This window comes from Malus domestica, chromosome 06 (genome assembly GCF_042453785.1).
Source record: "Malus domestica chromosome 06, GDT2T_hap1".
Lineage (NCBI taxonomy): Eukaryota > Viridiplantae > Streptophyta > Magnoliopsida > Rosales > Rosaceae > Malus > Malus domestica.
The window spans coordinates 31,462,227-31,469,222 of NC_091666.1; positions in this window are offsets into that span (position 1 = coordinate 31,462,227).

Below are 6,996 nucleotides of genomic sequence, written 5' to 3' on the forward strand. Positions count from 1 at the left end.
GTAAATATAAATGCTGCAGTATCTGCGTTTGAGTTAGTTTCACAACAAATAACATATATACATACGATGAAACGGGAAAAAAAATAAATACTTTGCATGCATGTTACGTAAAACAATTACTGAAGCTAACTTTTAACAAAATATTATACTAAAAGTTTTTACTATATATTATGAAGCATTCATAGCTTTGAAGTTGATTTTCACACTGTTATACTAATATTTTTGACAGAACACATCAGAGCTACACTGATGATAATTATTCTGAACATTATTAATCTAAAGCGGTACTGATGAAGCATTTAGAGTTCCAAAAGTTGATCATCTAAGCACAGACAAATTCAAGTATTTTGGTGATCGGGGTATTTCGAAATTCTGAGTTTATGAGAAATTCGAGTATTTCGTTTTTCTTGCATGGCGTTGAAATAATATTTTTTCCTTTAAAAAAAAATGTAACCGATGCTCATCCGTAAGGAACCCATACTCATTCAAAACCAAATCCCAACAAAACCTCCATAATTATGATGATATCTGCAAATTAAAACAAAACGATGCAATCAATAAAAACGAGGGATGCATGCATAAAGGAAAGAAGAAATCCAGAAAAAGAGCTTAAAAATCATACCCAACAACAACAACAAAGTCTTATCTTACTAAGTGGGGTCTGTTATATGAATCGTACAATGTTACTGCGCTCGGTTTTGTGTCAAGTCTTTTGTTAGATCCATATACTTTAAGTCTTTTTTAGAGTCTCTTTTCAAGTCTTTCTAAGTCTTTCTCTACCTCTTTGACCCTAAGCCTATGTCTCGCACTTGCATTTTCTAACCAAAGTATATGTAGGTCTTCGTTCACATGTCCAAACTACCTTAACTGATTTTCTCTCATCTTATCTTCATTACGGATACTCCAATTTTATCTCGGATATCCTCATTCCTAATCATGTCTTTTCTTGTGTGTCCACATATCAAATGAAACATTCTCATCTCCGTTGCACTCATTTTGTGTATGGAGGGATTGAAACGAAATGTGTATAGTACGAGATTTGTATGTATATGTGGGTGAGATTGAAATAAAATTTGTTTGTTGACCGTATAACTCTGATTTGGAAGTGGATTTTCTGTGCAAAGTATACCAGTGTGACACCATATGATGCTGGAATGAGATTTTTTTTTTTTTTTTAATCAACGCTTAATTTTTTTAAGATATCCTTTTTTTTTAACAAATAATTAAACACAATTAATTTATCATATAACTACTAATTTACTATAAGGAAGAAGGAGAATTATACAATAATTGTAATGTATTAGTAATTTTTTATTGCAAGTAATATTCGACACTAATTTACACTGAAGAGATTGAGAATTTATATCAAAATATAGTAGGTTGAAGATGAAGACTCTAACCATGGAATTCACCACTTGCATGTAATGTATTATTCTGTTTCTTAATATCGAGCAGGGACATATGCCCCCTCCAGACTGTATGTGCCTCAACCCTAATTTTTGGTGTGGTATCTGCAACTGAGTTACCTTCACAAGAAATAAACATACAAATAATTGGAAAAAAAAAAAAAAAAAACCTTTGCATGCATGTTACGTAAAACAGTTATTGAAGCTAACTTTAACACGATACTATACTACACGTTTTTACTTTATACTCAATGACCATACGAGTGACGTATGTTGAATGTATATTAATTCTTTGATGAAGCATTCATAGTTTCAAAGTTGATTGTAACTGTCATACTAACGTTTCTTACAAAACACAATAGAATCACACTGATGAACTATTATAAACCTCGATATTCTGCGCCAGCATTGAAGAAGTATTCAAAGTTCCAAAAGTTAATCATTTTAGCACAAACTACACCAGATGTTTCCCTTGAATACTTTTTCATTACCGCGAACCATTTTGATCATTAATAATTAATACTTGGTGATCGTGCTAATTTAGAATTGAGAATTTCGTGAGGATTGAAATTCGAGTATTTCGTCTTTCTTGCATAGCATGGAAATTATCTTTTTTTTTCTTTTTCAGAAAATGTAATCGATGCTCATCCGTAAGGAATCCAAACTCATTCAAAATCAAATCCAAACAAAACCTCCATAACTATGATGATATCTGCAAAAAAAAAAAAAAAAACGAAGGAAGCAAAAAAATCGAGGGATTCATTCAAAAACGGAAAGCAGAAATCCAGAAAAAGAACTTAATTAAAAAAATATTAAAAAAATTAATTTCACAAAAAACCATCACTTCTAATCACAGAGAAATTTTTTAGTGTGTCGAGAACAACATGTTGCACAAATTGTCAAAATATAAGTAGTTGAAATTTTTTTCCTTAGCTATCCAACCACTTAATATTATAACACTCAGTGTATTAGACCGTGTTCCCAATTCACTGAAAAATCTCTCTCTACTCACAATAGCGGAGCCAGGAATTATTTGGTGGGTGGGCTAAACTAAAATTATTACTAGGAGATCAAATGGTTAAATATTTTTGTTACTTACGTAAAGTTACACAATGACAAACCTGAAAGCAATAATTTAAAGTAAGAAATTTAACTATGAATAAAGCAAGTTTCAACTAGATTTAACAAAGAAAACATTTGAAGTTGCAACTTATAGTAGAAAGAAACATACATCATCAATCTTGTCATAACAACTTAACAAATAAAAGAAAAAGTACCTATTCAAGTTGTGCCCTTCGATCCTTAATGGAATTGAAATCTTTTGTTATTTCTTATGAATCAATCTTTTCGGCAAGCTCTTTTTCAATGTACACAACCATTGACTCTGCTAGAAATTCACTCTCTATCTTGTTGCAACGTCTTGTTTTAATAAGATTCATTGCTGAATAAGCTCGTTCAGTAGTTTCTGTAGAAACAGGAAGAGTCAATACAAGTCGAATTAACCTATCAATCAAATAGTACCTTTCGGACCTCTTTGTTTCAACTAATCCCCGACATAATTCAAAAGTAGTAGACATTTTTTGAAAGACAGGATGATGCGGTACGTCTGATTCGTAGATTTTCAACTCACATTTCAACGTATGTAGCCTTTTTTTTGTGAAATCCATAGGATAAAATTTCTCTGCAAGCTTGCAAATGTGATCAATGTTGAACACCTTAAAAGCTTCTCTTGGTTCCAAAGCTGAACTGAGAATAAGAAGTTCCATTGTCTTCTCACTAAACCTGTTATTTAGCTCTGCCAGCTGAAAATCTATTGCATTATTGAAGATATCAATGTGATAATGATGCTCAAATGTAATATGATCTGTTTGCTGACAAGAACAAACGGTTCCTACTTTGTATTGAGCATTCATATCAGGCATATCAACGTCATGTTTTTTGCAGAATAAACTCACTTTATCAATAAAGGTAGCCCAACCATCCAATCGCAACTTCTGAAGGACATCTTTTGTAGTAGTGACTAGGTTCATAGCATTCAGAATGTCTTATGACTTATTTTGCAGTTCGCGACAAAGGATATAAGTGATTCCCATGATCTCCTGTAATAGATGCAAGATGAAAGTAAATTCAAAAGATCTTATTGCATTATAAGCACTAGTAGCTTCCCCATGCAAAGAGTTTGTAGCAGATCTATCATTCTTTATGTTCTCAAGTACTGTACAAGACGCGTCGTACATATGTATCAAGTCACACACAGAATCATAATGAGAACCCCAACGAGTAGCTCCAGGTCAATGTATAGTACCGATTTGATTAGCTCCTCTTCCTGTCTCAAGTTCACCAGCACCCACCAACTCTTCAATGTTCAATGTGTGTGCAACCTGTAATTGAGTATGACGCTTTGGAGAATTAGTAATAACATTCACAATTGAACCTGATGCTGAAAATAATAACCAGATAACAACTATTTCTTTTGATGCTGCAACTAATGCCAATTGTAGTTGATGAGCAAAACAATGCACATAATAAGTAGATGAACACTCTTTAATAAATAAAGATTGTAGCCCATTCCACTAACCTTGCATATTACTTGCACCATCGTAGCCTTGACCTCGTAACTTGTTTATAGGCAACTCATGGAAAGTAAGGACTTTTGTTATCTCCCTATAAAGTGTTGGTGCAATAGTGTCTTCAACCCACACAATATCTAAAAACTGTTCTCGTAGAAAACCATCATTATCAACAAATCTTAAAATAATGGCAATTTGCTCTCTGTGAGCAATATCATGTGCTTCATCAACAAGAATACAAAAAACACCATCCCCGACTTCTTCACGAATTTTTCTTCGTACTATGTTGGCGAGAATGTTCAAACCCTCCTTTTGGATCATGGGAGAGGAATATTTGGCATGTTTTGGTGCATTTTCTAAAACAATTGCAGCCACCTTATCATTAAACTTAGCTGTATGCTTTACCAATTCAATAAAATTCCCATGATTTTTCGAACCAATTGATTCATCATATCCTCTAAAAGGACATGCTTGAAATGTAAGCCATCGAACACACTCAACTGTAGCCTTGAGTCGCAACCGATTCTTCAAAATTTCTTCTTTTGATTGTCGATTAATAACCTTGTCAACATGTTGAGATGGATTCATCAATTCCTCTACACGTGAAACACAAGTATTATGTAATGAAGATGGACCTCCAATATGAGAAAGAAATATACAATTCTTTCCATCGTTAACTCTTTTCCAATTGTTAAACCCATCAATAGCTAATGCCGGATAACTTGTTGGACCAGTCCCAAAAAGAAAGCATGGGAAACAATATACTCTATCTGTTGTTGGAGAATATTCTAACCATGGAAATTGTGAAAACTGTGAATATTGAAATCGACGATATTGTGATCCAAACTGAGACCTAGGATACTCAAGAAGTTTCGGTCGGTAAGGCCTAGCTTTGATATAAGCACGTCGAACTTCATCTTGTTGATTAATATGGTGCTTATGTATTTGAATCCGTTTCTCCGAATCTCGTTCAAATTCCAAAGAAGCATCATCAAAAACTTTTTCTTAAGGTTCAATTATATTAGATGTCTAGTGAGAATCATGAGGCTGCTCAGTTGATATTGGTGCGTTATCATTAGACGCATAAGGTATATCACTCTCTAATTTATCACCACCATCATCTCTTTTTTTTTTAAATGAATCAATAGTTCTTAACCTCTTCACTGAACGTTAACCTAACAAATTGAACAACAATAATGCAAGTTTATATAATAAATTATATATCTAAATAAATCTATCAGACTATCAGAAAAAATATATTAAACTTGAAATTGAATTTTTAAAGTATGAATTCTTAAAATTAAAGCAATAAACAATTAAAATCATCAAGACATAAGAATAAAGTGGTTAAAAACTTACCTATTGATAAGAAAAATCAACAAGTTTTCTCACTCGTATTGTATTCTTGGTTTCTGTGAATTGCAGTGCAAAGACGAGAGGTCGAGACGGGACAAAGGCTTCTCTGAAAGTGAAAGAGGGTCAATGTGTTGTACCCCAAAAGTCGAAATAAAATAATAAACTAGTCTACTCCTAGGAAACCTAAATTAATAAAATATTAAATTTACTTTTTAAAACAGGATGAGATGACTACTCTACTCCTAAATTAATCACTATACTACTCCCTAGAAACTATTTAAATAAAAAGACTTAATGGGACGTGTGTGTCAGACTACTAGTGAGTGTATACGATTTGAAATATAATAATAATAAATTTTGATATTGATTAAAGTAAATAATTTATTTAATATTTATTAACTCTTACTTTTTCTAAAAGTAATTCTATTGTTTAGAACTTTTACTTATTGGGTGGGCTATAACAATTAAAAATAATAAAATAATCTAAATTATCAGTATTTTTAACCTTAAACAACTAAAACTCTCCCTATGCTAGAGCCCACCCTAGCCCTGTTACTAGCTCCGCCACTGTCTACTCACCAAATGTGCTTACAACGCATTAGATTCACATATCCTATTTTTATTATTATTTTTGGGATACAATTCAATCGGCACCGCCCGAACCACCACCATTCAAGGCCGTCTCCACCCATGCCCACCCATTTCACCATTATATCCAAACCCAGTTCCAAATCGCCACCCACAATGAGATTCGACACTGCCCAACTTAGATCTGCCTTTTTTCCTGCTCAAAACTTTGATAAGAAGCATGAAATCGAATCATATGCACTAAATATATGAAGTTAGACATAGAGAGACCAGAGCGACGGAGGAGACGAGGGCGTAGACGGCGTAGAGAGCATAGAAAATGTCGTCTTGCCACCTGGAGGACTCGTTGATCTCGTCTCACCAATTGAAGAACATCGAGATGACTTCCATGGATGCAGAGCTCAATAATAGTAGTGGCATTCTCGTCATTTTGTGACGAAGCTCCTCTGAGAGCGCAAAAAGCTCAACGAGCGAGCCAAGGTCAAAACACTTGATAAGCGGAGAGCAGAAGATACTCAACTCGTCATCACATTGGAGATTCGACGAAATCAAAATTGCAAAATCGAAAAGATGGGTGGTGCGTACGGATGATGACGGTAGCGAGAGAGAATCGAGTTCGAGGTCTGATGATGATGGTGGCAGCAACCAGAGTTAGAACGATGAGAGTGAGTTAGGAGGAGAGATCGAGGCTTGAGACTCTGAGTGAAATGAGAGAAGTCGGGAGAAGACCTAGAGATCAAGAAGATTAAGATGAGGAAAAAACGGGTCAGGCCAGAGGCTCGTTCCCTCCTATATTAAGATCTGTCCCGCCCCGTTTTGCATTTTGAAATTTTGGGCTCGCCCTGAACTTGAATTACCCGCCCCTACCCACGGTTCCTATACCCATTTGCCCACTCCTAGTGGTATATGCAACTGAGTTACCTTCACTAGAAAGAAACATACAAATAAATTGGAAAAAAAAAAAAACCTTTGTATGCATCTTACGTAAAACAATTATTGAAGCTAACTTTAACACGATACTATACTACACATTTTTACTTTATACTCAACGACCATACGAGTGACGTATGCTAAAT